The sequence below is a fragment of the Salvelinus namaycush genome, chromosome 5, assembly GCF_016432855.1.
Source record: "Salvelinus namaycush isolate Seneca chromosome 5, SaNama_1.0, whole genome shotgun sequence".
Taxonomy (NCBI): domain Eukaryota; kingdom Metazoa; phylum Chordata; class Actinopteri; order Salmoniformes; family Salmonidae; genus Salvelinus; species Salvelinus namaycush.
In genome coordinates this window covers 33,016,924-33,035,018 of record NC_052311.1, presented here as the reverse complement: position 1 = coordinate 33,035,018, position 18,095 = coordinate 33,016,924, and the positions used below count along the sequence as shown (strand labels likewise).

Here is an 18,095-nt window from a genome sequence, read left to right as displayed (position 1 = left end):
CTCTACAATGTAGAAAATAGTAAAAATAAAAACCATTAAATGAGTAGGTGTGTCCAAACGTTTGACTGGTACTGTACATGTAAGCAGGGATGAAAAGTGACTGGTAGCAGGGATATAGAGATACTTATGTTAATAAACTAGTAGTAATATATACAGTGCCTTCAGAAGGTATTCATACCCCTTGACTTATTCCACATTTTGTTTTGTTACAGCCTGAATTCTAAATGGCTTAAATGGATTTTGGGGAAGCATCTTTGGCAGCGATTACAACTGTGAGTCTTTCTGGTAAGTCTCTAAGAGCTTTCAAACACCTTGATTGCGCAACATTTGTCTCTTATTCTTTGCAAAATTCTTCAAGCTCAGTCAAATTGGTTGTTGATCATTGCTAGACAATCATTTTCATGTCTTGCCATAGATTTACAAGTAGGACTAAGTCAAAACTGTAACGTGGCCACTCAGGAACATTCACTGTCTTTTTTGTAAGCAACTCTAGTGTAGATTTGGACTTGTATTTTAGGTTATTGTCCTGCTGAAAAGTGAATTAATCTCTCAGTGTCTGGTGGAAAGCAGACTGTACCAGGTTTTCCTCTAGGATTTTAACGATAACAAGCATACCCATAACATGATGCAATCACCACTATGCTTGAAAATATGTAGAGTGGTTCTCAGCAATGTGTTGTATTGGATTTGACCAAAACATAACACTTTGTATTCAGGACAAAAAGATGAATTGCTTTGCCACATTTTTTGCAGTATTAAGTGGCTTGGTGCAAATAGCATGCATGTTTTGGAATATTTGTATTCCTTCTTTTTACTCTTAGGTTAGTATTGTGGAGTAACTACAATGTTGATCCATCCTCAGTTGTCTCCTATAAGAGCTATTAAACTCTGTTTTAAAGTCATCATTGGCCTTATGGTGAAATCCCTGAGCGGTTTCCTTCCTCTCCAGCAATTGAGTTAGGAAGGACGCCTGCATCTTTGTAGTGACTGGGTGTATTGATACACCATCCAAAGTGTAATTAATAACTTCACCATGCTCAAGGGGATATTCAATGTCTACTTTTAATTTTACCCATCTAACGAAAGTACCCCTTCTTTGCGAGGCATTGGAAAACCTCCCTGATCTTTGTGGTTGAATCGGTGTTTTAAAGTCACTGCTCAACTGAGGGAGCTTAAAGGTAATTGTATGTGTGGGCTACAGAAATAAGGTAGTCATTCAAAAATCATGTTAAACGCTATTATTGCACATCAGTGGTGGCTCCTCAGAGGAGGACCATAATCCTCAGTGAAACATTAGTTATCCTTTTTAGATCAAACTATACTAAATATATTCACATGAGTTTGGTTCTGACAAACAGAGTAAATAACTCACGGACAACTAGTAAAAGCTCAAACCAAGTTTATTCACCCACTGGGTCAAACAGCTGCAAAAGACAAACACATATTTACACAAGCACATATATTTATACCCTCCTCCTAGGAGGAGTCACCTCCTTGCACATCTAGATAGCTAACACATCTCTGTTGCTAGTCAGGAACTTAATTGGTTCCTCTCACTGGCGTAGTCATGGCCCACCTCCTGTTACAACCTTCATGGGCATGTAAGTATGTGTAACAGGACTGTTCCTTCTCACTTCATCTGACCTGACCTCGGGCCAAATTCCTCTCTAATCTACGGCTGTCCTACTTTATCAGTGACTGAAACCAGGCTGTTGCCCTTTGCCTCCCTCCATAGGATCCATGAGATTTAACAATAACATGTTCAACAGAATGTAAACTTCCTGCCTCCCCCCATTGTCTCACTCAGTAACTTTCCATACACCTAGTTCTTATCCACCCTCCATTGACCCCAACATACATGTAAAGTAATCATTAAGTTCTAGTATGGTAAATTTCAAGCTAGAATCCAACACGTCACCAAATAATTGATTAAAACACACTGTTTTGCAATGAAGGTCTACAGTAGCCTCAACAGCACTCTGTAGGGTAGCACCATGGTGTAGCCAGAGGACAGTTAGTTTCCGTCCTCTTCTGGGTACATTGACTTCAATTCAGACTACCATAGTAATTATGACAACTTCCAGAGCATGTACTCCAACCTATCAGAGCTCTTGTGGCATGAACTGACATGTTGTACACCCAATCAAAGGATCAGAGAATTCATCTAGTACTGGAATAATAATCTACAGCTAGCTAGAACTGCAGTGCACAAAATGTCATGAGTAGTCGACTCAAAGAGTGAGAAAGACAATCGTTGAACAGTTTTGAACAAATCAATTTCTTGAAAAGAAGAAGCATGCGCGAGAGAGAGCTAGCTATATGTATTTTTTCACTTTTACTTACTTAGCTAGCGAATGCAGCTAGGTAATTTAGCCTGCTCAAACAGATAGGGATGCTATGTTAGCTAGCTGGCTATGGCTATGGCTATCCAACACTGGAACTCTTCCAAGTCAAGGTCATCTTTAACTGCTAAGTTCCTTGCTGACTGTACACTGTACTGCATCATTGTAGTGGGTTTACTAACGCATTCATTCTGGTAGCTATTTTGACCATGATGTTATAATATGATGATAATGATGTAGGCTGTATGTAGCGGTTATGATATGAAGGTTTGGTTTGGAAAGTTTTTTTTGCCTAGTCACAGACAGCTGATGTGTTGTGCACTGAACTCCAGTAGCGAAGGGAAAAGGTGAGGGGAGGAGAGTGTTTAGATGTGAGAATAAATTACAGAATAGCACACTCTGAGTTGTCCTTGTGTTAGGCCCTGATCTGGCTTTGCCACATGGCTATGGGCTACATTAGTTAATTTAGCAGACAAGAGTTGCTTAGAATTCCGTGGCATTATTTTATATTAATTCATAGTATGAAGAATACAATTGAACATAGCTGAATAAAAAAGAAAGTATATCTTCTCCAAACGATTTTAGGGAGTGTGCACATGTGGCTATTCTGTGTTGAGTGGTTAACAAAGAAACAGGTCCACCCATATGCTTAATTTACAGTTATTTATGCAACTTTAGCTGGGATACAAACATTGGGCTATATGTTTTGACTTTTAATACATTCTAAGGCTGCATGATGTAACTCTAATGATGATTTGAAAAAAGTTGCATGAAAGGCATGAGCTCGGCTTTGTTTTCTTTGCGCAGGCTGCACACACTTCATCAGTCTCTCATTCACAATTTGATAAGCATTTGATAATGCCTCAAATTTCTCGGCGGCATCCCCTTTGTGTGGCCATAATGCACCCTAAAAAAAATCCATTCCTTTGGCGGGCAGTGGCCATTGTGCCCTTGGGCTGAATATAATAATTATAATTCCCTTCTCCCGAAGCACGTCTCACACACATGGCTCTCTCAGATAGCTCAATTCTTAGTAGCCAATGCCTGTCATGTAAATCGGGTCTTTCTCACAGGCTACAAGTGAAGACAGACACATCGGGGACGCAACTGCGCACGTCCTTATCCAATTCCGAGGTGCATATTGAAGATATTGGAAGAACTTTTCATCAGCCAACAAGATGAGTAGGCCTAACGGACAGCAAAAGCACTAGCCTATGTCATTCTACTATCCCCCATAGTGCAAAAGTTTACCTATTCAATAAATAAATATTCCAAATGTAGTCTGGGGCCGTTGTGGGATGCAATAGATCCCAAATTAATACAACCACTAGCATCAAAAAAAATGTAAGCAATGAGGTTGATGTAACAGATCAGAACGTTTAGCTTAACATGTTGATAAACTATTAGGCTATTTCTTCACATTATAAGTTCAGCAATGCGCACAAGGCTATAAGCGCGAATGTTCCAAAATGGGAAAACCCCATTCTCAAAAGTGACCGCAAATGCAATTATGCATGTAATGCTTTTAATATAAATGTGTATTATTATGGTGAAAATTATCTTCCCCTAACTTAAAACTTGTACGCTGCGTATGTATGCCAGTTAGGCGCTACACCCATTGTAAAGCAGATTAATATGCTTACTTTTAAGAAGCTATTTGGCAACTTTAGTTGTGATGCTAACCTTATCAAACATATAGGCCTATGGGCTAGGCTACATGAGGTGTGACTATGATTTGAAAAAGTCGCAAAAAAAGGCATGCACTGTTTCTTGCCTTACTGCACACAAGATGGGCATCATTCCCAAATGATAGGTTAATATTGTCATCCATCAGATTATTCTTGACTTCATCTCATCTTTACATATATTATTTAGTATATGTGTGAAATGTATTTTGATTTAGAATGGACCATTATCATGCACCTGTCTCAAACCAGTGGCAGGGAGAAAAAAAAAAAACGTAATCTACTGTATGCACTTAAATAGCGAATGGAAGATGTTTTTCCCTTGGTTCATTTTCATGCCATCCAGGTTGGATATACTCCTGTTGTAAAGAGAAGCAATGTGCTTAATATTAGGAAAGTTGAGAAATAAATATAGTAGGCCTAGCCTATAGAAAGCTGATGTTATCCTCCTCTTTTTAATAGAGGTCATCAAAACAGTTCTCACGCAATTGCATAGCCTATAGATTGTTGCGCTTCATGAGCTCATGGGCTCTCATGAAGTATTCGATTCGATTTCAGAATACATTTGCAATGACGTCAGAGTGATTATAGGTACAATAGAGTGCTGAGTACCAGGCACTTAGCAGGTTTGGTAGGCTACTAATGACCACCAGCAGCATCAGAGCTTGGACAAGCCTAGTTACCATGTGGAATTTGACTGCGGTCAGCTGTAACAACAAAATGTGGAAAAAGTCAAGTGGTGTGAATACTTTCTGAAGGCACTGTACATGTAAACAGGAGTAATAATGACCGGCAGCAGGATAATGAGATAGCTACTAATGGCAATCAATGAACAGCAGCATAGTGGTAGTAATACATCTAATCAATAATCATTTTAGTAGCAGGTGTGAGGGGAGCAGTATTTGTTAGCCATTTAACAGTCTTATGGCCAGGGGAAAGAAGCTGTTTAGGAGTTTTGGTCTGAGCCTTGATGCACCAGTACCATCTGCTGGACAGGAGCATGGAGAACAGTCTGAAGTCTTTGGCAATGTTTCGGGCCTTTCTCTGATGCCGTCTGGCATGTACATGGGAGCTTACTCCCAGTGATCCGCTGGGCCATCTGCACCACCCTCTGTAGGGCCTTCCGGTCGAAGGCGGTGCAGTTGCCATACCATACGGTGATACAACCAGTCAGGATGCTGTTGATGGCGCAGCTGTAAAATTTCCTAAGGATCTGAGAGGCAATTCCAAATTGTTTCAGCCTCCTGAGACAGAAGAGGCACTACCATGCCTTTATGACTGTGCCGGTGTGAGTCCTCAGTGATGTGGACACAGAGGAACATGAAGCTGTCTTAACTCTTAAACCATCCCTCAAATCCTTTCAAATAATGTCAATAAAGCAAGGTAGGCATATATAACATGTCAAATAAGCACTAGACCTAAAGTATAGGCAACAAACATGAGCTAGTAGAGTTGAGAGTTGGAAATTAGCTGGTCACTTTGCTCAAAACGTTATATTTGTGGGCCAGCTAAAACCATGATTTAGTCAAACAGTAGCATCCTGATCCAGTATGAAAGTGTTTGCCCTGCCCCTGTTTGTCCCTGTGTGCTCTGAGTAGCCTAGATGGAGAGAAGGGGAGGTAAAGAAAAATGCATACTTATTGCACAAATTCAATCACACAACAACAAAAACAGTAGCCTGTTTTGGTTTCGAGTTTCCCTTTCCGCAGTTATTAGCCCCAAGTGAATTAGTCTATTGATATTTGTGCACAACGGGTCAGAGTTAGGCAGGTACAGAACAGCAGGCAGAATGGTCAGAACCGGGGAAACAGAACATGAGAAAGCAGGGAGAGGGGAAACACACTGGTAAGACCTGACAAGACAAACTGGCAACAGGCAAACAGAACACAGGTGTAAATACACTGGGGATAATGAGAAAGATAGGTGACACCTGGAGAGGGGTGGAGACAAGCACAAAGACAGGTGAAACAGATCAGGGTGTGACACAATGGCCTAATTGTCAACCCAAAATGTACTGGTTTAGATGTTGCACATCAAAATATCTTTATCATGCATTCCTGCTTGGAAATGTTAGATGAAACAACTTATTTCTTGAATCATACCATACCAATAGCACTGTGAATGACTTTACACTTACAAAACAAGGTGCTATCTAGAACCTAAAAGGGTTCTTTGTCTGTCCCCATAAAATAACCCTTTTTGGTTCCAGGTAAATCCCTTTTTGGTTCCAGTTAGAACCTTTTTGGATTCCATTTAGAAACCTTTCCACATAGGGTTCTACATGGAACACAAAAGGGTTCTACCTGGAACCAAAAAGGCTTATCTTGTGGACAGCCGAAGAACCCTTTTGGAACCCTTTTTTTCTAAGAGTGTGTAACATTATTACAAACATTTTCTATTGTGTAACGCTGTGACAAAGTGTTGGTGTAACCGAATCATGGGCTGGTGCCACCATCTGAAAATGTTAATGGCACCAGTGCCACCAGGGGAAAAAGTTAGTCTGGAGCCCACATATACAGTTATTTAATGGATGACATGGGTTCATGTTAGGCCAATCATAACATTGCATTTTTTAAAGAAATGAGTGCCATGATCTCATGAGAAATAGGCCTATGGGAGTTTTTTAAATGCTCTGGAATTGAGAATATTAGTATATCTAAAGGCCAAAAAACTGCACAGATGAACACCTTATTGATTTGCAGGAGAGTAGAATTGTATTGAATGAAATTATTCGTTTCCAATTACTTATCGCCGTAAGGTTGGGGTACGGCTTGATTTTTATTTATCCTGACAATAACCCCACACTAGTCCCAGGTATGTGACTAGCAGCCCTGGCTGGTGGACATCGTCCTAGCCACTTGGAACAGACACAACAGCACTACGAGGGCGTGGGATGACCCAACATTCCGGTGAAAGACAGATGCGTTCCGGACGAGATGCAACTCTTCAAAAATAGTAATTGGTATGTGCCCTAGACTACATAACCTAATAAACGTCTTAGCCTTGCTCCTGGACCCAGTCATGCCTACCAGGGGTGGCTCTCTCTGCCCAAAGACTGCTTTCCACTTGAGATAGCAAATCTGCAAAGTCTCAAGTTGATGTCAGTACCAGTACACTAAACCTAGAAGATTCCAGCACTGGTGGGAAGGAAACAGATAGAAATAGAATGGGAGAGGGATTAAGGGATAGGAGAGAGAGAGGGTGTGGAAGAAGAAGAAGTGCGAAAGAGAGACCACATGCATTTCCTTACTAAATAGCATGGATTCTCATCAAACACTTTTTTATGTAAGCTAATGAGTGCAGCTGGTCTGTGTTATGTTGTGTCACACTCCCCACTGTGCACTGGCATGCTACAGACGACTATATTGGTCCGCTAATACAGGACTAGTAAAGGCCCAGTGCACAGGCTGCGTAAGAGCTATTTGACCAAGAAGAAGAGTGATGGAGTGCTGCATCAGATGACCTGGCCTCCACAATTACCCGACCTCAACCCAATTGAGATGGTTTGGGATGAGTTGGACCGCAGAGTTTAGGAAAAGCAGCCAACAAGTGCTCAGCATACGTGGGAACTCCTTCAAGACTGTTGAAAAAGCAATCCAGGTGAAGCTGGTTGAGAGAATGCCAAGAGTTTGCAAAGCTGTCATCAAGGAAAAGAGTGGCTACGTCAAAGAATCGAAAATATATTTTGATTTGTTAAAAAAAAAAAATTGGTTACTACGTGATTCCAAATGTGTTATTTCATAGTTTTGATGCCTAAAATGATATACCCAAATCTAGCTGCCTCTAGCTCAGGACCTGAAGCAAGGACACGCATATTCTTGATACTATTTGAAAGAAAGTGCAAGTCTTTGAAGTGCAAGAGAATGGACATAATGTATTATTCCAGCCCAGGCGAAATTTAGATTTTGGCCACTAGATGGCAGCAGTGCAGGTGCAAAGTTTTAGACTGATCCAATGAACCCTTGCATTTCTGTTTAAAATGTTGTATCAAGACTGCCCAAATGTGTCTAATTGGTTTATTAATAACTTCAAGTTCAAAACTGTGCACTCTCCTCAAACAATAGCACGGTATTATTTCACTGTAATAGCTACTGTAGGTACCCTCTAGAATCTGGACTCTGAGAAAGTGCACAGTGGTAGGACCCAATTCATATTTTACCCCAGACTGGACCCTGTCAAGGGGATCCAGTCGAACTCTTACCCCAGATCCGACTTTGGGCCCAGACATAATGTCTGTTTCCATAGTACTGTACGCTCCCAGTCCCAGATACATGGCATCCACTAGACAATTAGCTCTGAGTGGTATTAATCTGCCTGTCTGGGAGCAGGGCTCATGGGAGCAGGAGAGAGATGAGGAGATATTAAATCCCAACCTATTCTGCATCTCAAGCAGTCCTACTCTGCATCAATTCTAGGTTACGTAATCCCATTTAGGGTTGATGTCTAGGGGTGAAAATAGCATGTGAAAATACCAACCACTAAGCACTGGGCCATTAATTTACTGTACAGGAGGCCAAGACACATACAGAGAACATTATCCCTCTCTCTCTCCCCCATCTCTCTTTCTCACTCTCAGTCTGTCAGACCAAAACACACATGTAGGGACATTACCTTAATTGCAAATGCATTGTGCCACCTGCGACTCAAGCCTCACTGTAAACACTGCAGCCATGTCTTCCTTGCCACACAGAGAGAATTGCTGGTGGCTGGTCTATCTCTTCCTCTCTTTCTCTCCAGCCCTCTCTCTCTGTGCCACCTTGGCCTGAGCTAAAGATGTTGTGCCAAATGAAAAGAGCAGTGTACTGGGACTGAGAGGGGGACCAGTGTGTACTGGGAAGCTTTGCTTCCTGCACAGAGCCTCAGAGGGGCCGTAAAGCTGGCATTTGCCCGGGCCAACACAGCTGTGTGCCTGTCTGCCTCTCCCTCAGGACTGGGCCCTACACACAGAGAGAGGCCCCTGGGGGCCATGACCATGGGTCAGTGCCTGGACCAATACACACAGCCACTGTGTAAACCCAACACACACACACAGACATTATACAAACAAGCATGCATGCATGTATGTATGCGAGGGCACACACACACACACACACACACACACACACACACACACACACACACACACACACACACACACACACACACAAATACACAGCCCACTAATTCCATACTTCCTGTCTGTGATTTGCAACTCAGTGTTTTCATTCCTAAGGCGTAGCTCCTAGCGTCCACTCTCACCTCATTAGCCTATGAGATTCCCTCTCACCAGCGATGCTTGACGGTAGCAGGAGGGAGTGCACAGTGGGGCGTGTGACACAACATAACACAAACCAGCTGCACTCATTACTTATATAAGAAAAGTGTTTGAGAATCCATGCTAATCTTGCTGTCCAGCTAGGTGTTGGAATGCATGGAACATTAAATGTTTGTAATCCATGTTTCAGTAATTTGTGATCTTTAGCTTTAAAGGGAAATTCACCCTGGCTCTGCCACTGCACATAGTCATTACTATATTAACAACATTGCATTTTTGTCATACGTTAAAATGACCCAAACCACAAGCTGGAAAGAGTGCATTTTAATTTAACTGGTAGAATCGGGAAGTTTCGACTTTCTGTGTATTCATCTGCTCATAGTGAACCACAAAGTCTGGCATTCATAGCGAATGCAGATACCGCTCCACTAGGTAGATGGGGTGTACCCACAAACTTGGATTTAGAAGGCATTGTTTACTTCGAACGAACAACACACAGAAATCTCAGAACTTCTCTAGGCAATTTTTTTTTTTTTTTTTTACATTTCTTTTTCATTAACGTTTGTCATTGTGCCCGTGTGACGTTCTGTGCCTGGCTGTGCTAATTACAAACAAGTGCAAAGGGAGTTATCATTCACCATTCTACCGATCTGATATTTTCCATGATGCTGCCCGTGGCCTTGCTGCTAGCAGGTTGATGTTTATTGCCATGAGTCTTGTCCTGGAGGCAGAACTGAATGATTCCCCCTTAATAAGGCAGCAGCTAATTCAAAATTGGCTATATTGTAAAAATTCATGAAAAAAAATTAGCTTTTTGGTCTTAATTTAAGGTTAGGGTTAGGCATTATGGTTAGTGTGGTTAAGGTTGTGTTTAAAATCTGACGGTTTGTCTTTGTGGCTGTGCAAACTAGTGACCACTCTGCAGAGCGGCGTACAGAACAAGATTCATGACGAAAAAAGCTAACCTGCTTGCTGCTATCAAGAATTATGCTTACAGTGACTAAAGATGATCAAAGGGATTTTTAGGCTGAACTGATGAGGAATCCATTTCGACGCCAGCTGAGAAGTGATGCGAAACCATCTTTTTTTTTCACAACAAAATGCAAGATTCTCTATTAGATGTAACCTAACGTTAGCTAGCCTAGCTGGACCAGCTAGATACAGTCCTGTATTGAACTCTGAAAGCAATTAACAAAATCATATATCGGTCTTTTGGATACACACGGTCAATCAATTTCGCCAATGCTAACTTCAGCAGAGTAAACATTGTTTGTTTGTTTGTTTGTTTGTTCGTTCTAACGTTAGCTCACATAAGCTAGCTAATGTTAGCAAATAAGAGTAGCTCAATCTGGTAGTCATCTATTCCACTCTTACCTTGAAAACACTGCTACTAAAAATAGAATGGCCGAGAAAGCTAACTCACTCTCTGTTTGTGTGTTGGCAATGAGGAATTTGTTTAAATCGTCTATGATTGGTTAGTTGGTTCTCATTTGGCTAGCAATCTTGCTAACAGCAAGCTGACAATATTGAAATGTCCATCTTAGGTTTGCTAAGCTAGCCAGTCTAATAGAGATCAATTGGTTAAATTGTATATTGTTGTGTATTTGGTTGTAGGTGATACATAATCTTATTCCATCAGAATGTGCTTCCATCCCCTAGCTCTGCACAAGGTGAAGGTAAGTTGGCAAAAATATTTCAATTTACATGAATTGGGTAGTGTTTGTATGGGTTTGTGATATGGTGTTAGAGGTAGCCTGTGAACCATAGAGTACCTTCCAGACCATGTAATCAATTTAGTCTACCCCTTTTCTCTTTGTAAAACTTGGTTTATCTGGAGTCCTTCCACAGTGCCCTGCTGAAATATACCCTAAAGCGGTTGTATTTTAGGTACACACGCATGAGGGAGTGGACACAACTTGCTGTTATGGAGCACAACAACATTGTGGGACAAAAACCGGTGAGGGATACTGAAAGGTATGGCATCAAGACTACAACAGTAACGACACAACCACCTCATTCTTCTCTCTGCAGATTCTCAAAACACAATACAAAGACATGTCTACGAAAGTCCCACTGCTAAGGGCTACTGATCTGTCAATGGGCTAAGGGAGGTTTACAGACAGGTATTTGAGATGAGGAAGGGAGGTTTAGGTTGTGCAGGATTGTGTTTAAAGACATGTATTGTTGTGCATTAGAGCGATTGAGAGGTGACATTTTTTATATACTGTGCTCGATTTTAACAAACCTAACGCAAAGGTAAATCATAGTGCTGGTGGTAGCGTTATATTTTTGCTATTTTCACAACCAAAATTATGGGTGCAGTGACTGGCAGTGACTGGGTTTTGATGAATAAACAAGTTGTGGGTGTGTCGTGGCTTGGCTCCTCACTGACCAATCAGAACATGCTCCATGGCTAAAAGTGTGGTTTCTTCAAGTTGAGTATTTACTGTCTTTTATGTATTGCATTGTCGTCAACTCTAATTTGAATGTTAGTCCATTATAGCCTTGTTGGTTAAATAACCTGCCCGATATTTTGAAAATGTTTGCAGTCCACAATGTTACAATTGCATTGCTTCAATATGGAAATACATTGTTAAACATAAGCTACAGCATTCCTACTAATATAGGGGCTAGGCCTACTGTGAATTGCAGTCTAGACATGGACATGCCAAACGTAGTCTTTAAGCAAGATTAAATTCACTTGGCTATTGATAAGGTTTAAAAAAGACTGCTGGAGTATTTGAGGTAGATACTGTGTGTACCTGTAGGTGGGGATTAGGAGAAAGTGACTGGTAGCAGGATTAATAATAATAATAGTGAACAGTACAGCAGCAGCATAAGTGGTGGGTGGATTTGTCGTGCTGTGTGTGGGTGGGTGAGTGCCATAGTGACAGTGTAGGCATGATAGGCAAATATACAGTACATGTAAACAGGGATGAAAAGTGACTGGTAGCAGGGATATATAAATACTTACGGTAATAAACTAGTGGTAATACATACAGTGCCTTCAGAAAGTATTCATACTCCATGACTTATTCCACATTTTGTTGTGTTACGGCCTGAATTCAAAATGGCTTAAATAAAAAAACTATTTCACTCATCTACAGGCAATACCCCATGATGCCAAAGTGAAAACATGTTTTTAAACATTTAAAATATATACATAGATATATTAAATACAGAAATATCTAATTTACATAAGTATCACAGCCCTTTCCCATTACAATCGAAATTGAGCTCCGGTGCATCCAATTTCCTTTGATAATCCTTCAGATGTCGCTACACTTAATTGGAGTCCACCTATGGCCAATTCAATTGTTTGGACATGATTTAGAAAGAAACAAACCTGTCTTTATAAGGTCCCGCTGTTGACAGTGCATGTCAGAGCAGAAACTATATGATTTTTGAATGACTGTATCCCACACATACATACAATTATCTGTAAGGTCCCTCAATCGAGCAGCGAATTTCAAACAAAGATTAAACCACAAAGACGAGGGAGGTTTTCCAATGCTTCGCAAAGAAGGGCACCTTTCGGTAGATGGGTAAAATAAATATACCCTTGAGCATGGTGAAGATATTAATTACACTTTGGATGGTGTATCAATACACCCAGTCACTACAAAGATACAGGCGTCCTTCTAAACTCAGTTGTCGGAGAGGAAGGAAACCGCTCAGGGATTTCACCATGAGACTTTAAAACAGAGTTTAATGGCTGTGATAGGAGAAAAATTTGAGTACATCAACAACATTGTAGTAACTCCACAATACTAACCTAAATGAGTGAAAAAAGAAGCCTGTATAGAATAAAGAATATTCCAAAACATTCATCCTGTTTTCAATAAGGCACTAAAGTAAAACTGCAAAACATGTTGCAACGAAATTAACTTTATGTCCAGAACACAGAGCGTTATGTTTGGGGCAAATCCAACACAACACATTACTGAGTACCACTCTTCATATTTTCAAGCATGTTGGTGGCTGCATCATGTTATGTGTATGCTTGTCATCATCAAGGACTAGGGAGTTTTTTTGTATAGAAATAAATGGAATAGAGCTAAGCACAAGCAAAATCCTAGAGGAAAACTTGGTTCAGTCTTCTTTCAAAACAGACACTGGAAAACAATTTCACCTTTCAGCAGGACAATGACTTAAAACACAAGGCCAAATATACACTGGAGTTGCTTACCAAGACAACATTGAATGTTCATGAGTGGCCTTGTTACAGTACAGTTCTGACTTAAATTGGCTTGAATCTATGGCAAGACTTGAAAATGACTGTCTAGCAATGATCAACAACCAACTTGACAGAGCTTGAAGATTTTTTTAAAGATAGTGTGAAAATACTGTACAGAGCTAAAGAGTTCATTGGCTGAGGTGGAAGAACCTGCCAGAAGGGCAGCAGTCTCTACAGCACTTCACCAATCTGGGCTTTATGGGAGACTGGTCAGACGAAAGCCACTCTTGAGAAAAAGGCACATGACAACACGACTGGTGTTTATAAAAAGGCATGTAAAAGACTGAGAGCATAAATCAAAATAATCTGTGGTCTGCTGAGACAAAAATGTAACTCTTTGGCCTGACTCATCACCCATCTAACACCATCCCTACCGCGAAGGATGGTGGTGGCAGCATCATGTTATGGGGAAACCTTTAAGCGGTAAGGATAGAGGGAACAATGAATGGAGCCAAATACAGGAAAATCCTTGACGTTTGCTCTGGTCCAAAGTTAAACCAACTCTCAAGTTCAAAGACTTTCAAAGTTCCTCAATAGAAGCCGCTCCTCCGTAGGTATAATTCTGTGGGCATAATTCTGATAATTCATGTCATATCAAGATGTCCAGGGCTTCAAGGCAAGCTTCCTCCATCCTCTCTCCTCACCCGCAAAATTTCAGTTGCATCTCACTCACTACACTGACTATATATTCTATCCACATAATGTCTATACAAGCCGTCATATATATACTGAACAAAAATATAAACGCAACATGTAAAGTGTTGGTCCCATGTTTCATGAGCTGAAACAAAATATTCTGAAATTCTCCATATGCACAAAAAGCTTATTTCTCTCAAATGATGTGCACAAACTACTTTACATGTCCTTTGCCAAGATAATCCATCCACCTGACAGATGTGGAATATCAAGCATCTGATTAAACAGCATAATAATTACACAGGTGCACCTTGTGTTGAGGACAATAAAAAACCGCTCTATAATGTGCAGTTTTGTCACACAACACAATGTCACAGATGTCTCAAGTTTTGAGGGAGCGTGCAATTGGCCAGAGCTTTGAGGGAGCGTGCAATCCAGTAGAGCTTTTGACAGATATTTTAATGTTTATTTCTCTAACATAACCTCCAATGTCTTTTTTGAGAATTTGGCAGTATGTTCAACCGCAGACCACGTGTATGGCGTCGAGTGGGCAAGCGGTGTGCTGATGTCAATGTTGCCCCATGGTGCCGGTGGGGTTATGGTAAGGGCATGCATAAACTGCAGACAACATACACAAATGTATTTTATCGATGGCAATTTGAATGCGCAAACATAACGTGACAATATCCTGAGGCCCATTTTTTTAAGGTATCTGTGACCAACAGATGTATACCTGTATTCCCAGTCATGTGTAATCCATAGATTAAGTCCTAATGAATTTATTTCAATTGACTGATTTTTTCATATGAACTGTAACTCAGTAAAATCAATGAAATTGCTGCATGTTGCGTTTATATTTTTGTTCGTATATATATAAATATATTTATTTTACTCCGGACTCCGACATTGCCTGTCCTAGAATTCCATTATTTTACTTTTAGATTTGTGTTTATTGTTGCGCATTGTTAGATATTACTGCACTGTTGGAGCTAGGAACACAATCATTTCGCTACACCCACAATAACATCTGTTAAACATGTGAATGCGACCAATATAATTTGATTTGTTTTGACTGGCAGCACAGTGTGTTTCTTTCATAATGGTTAAACCATGCTGTTACGGTAAAATACAATGTGCTCTTAATGACTTTCCTATACAGATGAAATCGCTCACCCACTCCATAGCAAGCTTCTCTATCCACACTGATACTGGTGAAGTCATTTAATGTCAAGCTATGTGTTACAAACAACTTTATTTTCAGAGGTTTAAAAATGAACGGAAAGGAACGATATAAACCATTCGTTTTGGGGGGGTTCGAAACGGTTCAGAGAATTATTTTGCTGGTTGGAACAGTGGAATGGAAAGAAAAAAATGATGGTTCCGTTCAGAAAGAAACGATTGGAAAATGATTTCTGTTCCAACCCATGCTTGTGCCATTCGTTTTTCCCTGTTAACGTAACGACCGCTGAAACGTTTGTAATAGCCTGGCAAACACAGTGGGATACATTGGCTTTCCATTGCATCTATAAAAACACCAATGCTGCCTGCGTCAGGGATGTAACGCACCGTATCGACAGTTACGTCACAAGAAAGAGTTAAAATAACTTTTTTTTGACGGGTGTTGATTTTTTTTGTGTACAATTGAAAAAATGTCTGATTTAATACAGTTGATACATTTACAAATTAGATGCGCTGAAATGAAAGCAATTTCCGAAAATGAACACTTGGATTGCGGTGATATTATCTCACAAACGATATGTACAAATAGGTGTAATCTAGAGCCAGGGATTTTGATATGAAATCACATGATTATACTTCGCTTGACACTCTTGTTGAATTATGCAAGAGAACATGACAACAGTAATGAATAATTAATGATGCCGTTTGAGCGCAGATAGGCCTAGAGACAGCGCAGTTGTAGCCCTGTTCTACCCTTATTAGATTAATGTATGCAAATACACCCAGTGTGTATTATGCAAATGAGGCACATATTATTTTCTTCATTTCATTAATGTATACAAAAAATACCTGATATATTAAGAACATTTTTATATAAGAAAAAAAGTAAAAATGTACAATAAATTGAATACCTGAATTCCCACAAATGCCTGAACTCCATTCATTATTTGTACTTGCCAGTACAATCATATGTGCTACAATTCAGTCAATATCTGAATGATAAAAAAAACATTTAAACACTTGGAGTGTCTTCATCCATTGTTGACTGTTGAATTTATTAGGGGTTCACATCGAAGCCGAATAACTGAAGCATAGATTGGTAACTTTTTTCTAATTTGGCACACAGAAACTAGAGGCCATGAGTAACTTGGTCAAAAAGAATGGCAGAGATTGGCCTATAGGTGGCGCTGTTATAGCAGTCTCACTTAAACTCTCATATCTACCGCCACATTTGACCTTGTAAGTAGGTGTCTTTCTTTCTTTATGCTGAACACATATGCCTCAATGAACCATATGGTCTGCCAGGATAGGTTTTCCTTTTGGAAAACGTATTATCATGAAACATAACTACAGATAACGCAACATTTTGGTATGTAGGCCCATGGTACAGCTCTTAATTTACCGTTTTAGAAAATCTAAGGGATTAGTTAAGAGATGGTCGAGTTATAATGGCCGAGTTGTAAATCCACTTAACAATGGCCTATCAACTTGAAACGTTTTAGGGTCATCAAAGACATTACCATGATGAGACATGTTAAATGGAAATTTCACCCTGCCACTGCATATGGTCATGACAATATTAACAATGTTACCTTTTTGTCATAAACATAACAATTATCCACACTACAAGCTAGAACGAGCACAGAGCGAGAACAGACTGCCTGGGTATTTGTATGCTTTTAATAAACCACAAAGTTCGGCATTGATAGCAAATGCAGATACCGCCCACATACTTGGATTTAGATTGCATTGTTTACAACACACAGTAATCGCAGAACTCCTCTAGGGATTTTTTTTTTTTTTACATTTCTTTTCATGTTTATCATCATGCCTGTGTGGTGTTCTTTGCCTGGCTGTGTTAATTACAAACAAGTGCAAAAAGGAGTTATCTTTCACTGTTCTACATACCAGAGATTTACCCCGATGTGACCAAAGATTACTTGAGGGATTTTCCGGCTGAACTGATGGGGAATCCATTTTGGCTCCAGCTGAGAAGCGATACCATAATAAATAAAATAATAAAACACAATAAAACAGAAGATTTGCTATTAGAGGTAACCTAACGTTAGCTAGCTTGCTAGCCTTGCTGGACTAAGTTAGCTAGCTACAGTCCTGAGTGGAACTCTGAAAGTCTTTGGGATACAGACTGGCTAGCAATCTTACTGACAATTTAGTGACGCTAGCTAGCAAAAAGCAAGGTGACAACATTGACATTTCCATGTTAGGTGTGCTGAGATAGCCAGTCAAATAGAGATCAATTGGTTAAATTGTGTATTTTGTTGTAGGTGGTACAGAATCTGATTCCACCAGCACGTGCTTCCAACCCCTAGCTCTGCACAAGGTGAAGGTAAGTTGGCAAAAATATTGGCAAGCTGACGGCTAAGATGGCTCGATTTACAGTAAGCATAGTATTAACATGAATTGGCTAGTGTTTGTACAGGTTTGTGTCTGTGTTATGAGGTTACAAGTGGTTAGAGGTAGCCTGTGGACCACAAAGTGCTTTCCAGACCATGTAATCAATTTAATCTACCCCTTTTTCTCTTTTTACATTTTCTCCTTGTAAAAATACACAAGCATGAGGGAGCGGACACACCTTGTAGTTGTGGGGCAGAAACCAGCAAGGGACACTGAAAGGTATAAAATCAAGACTACAACAGTTTTGACACAACCACCTAATTCTTCTCTCTGCAATCTCAAAACATACACTACCCTTCAAAAGTTTGGAGTCACTTAGAAATGTCCTAGTTTTTGAAAGAAAAGCC

At 40.1% G+C, this 18,095-nt stretch overlaps 1 protein-coding gene across 2 annotated transcripts in view; it reads right to left on the bottom strand.

The window, feature by feature from the left end:
• The window catches only part of LOC120048215 (alpha-1A adrenergic receptor-like), a 37,242-nt gene that overhangs the window by 3,356 nt on the left and 15,791 nt on the right, over nt 1-18,095 (bottom strand). The gene's annotated exons all lie outside the window — the stretch shown is intronic.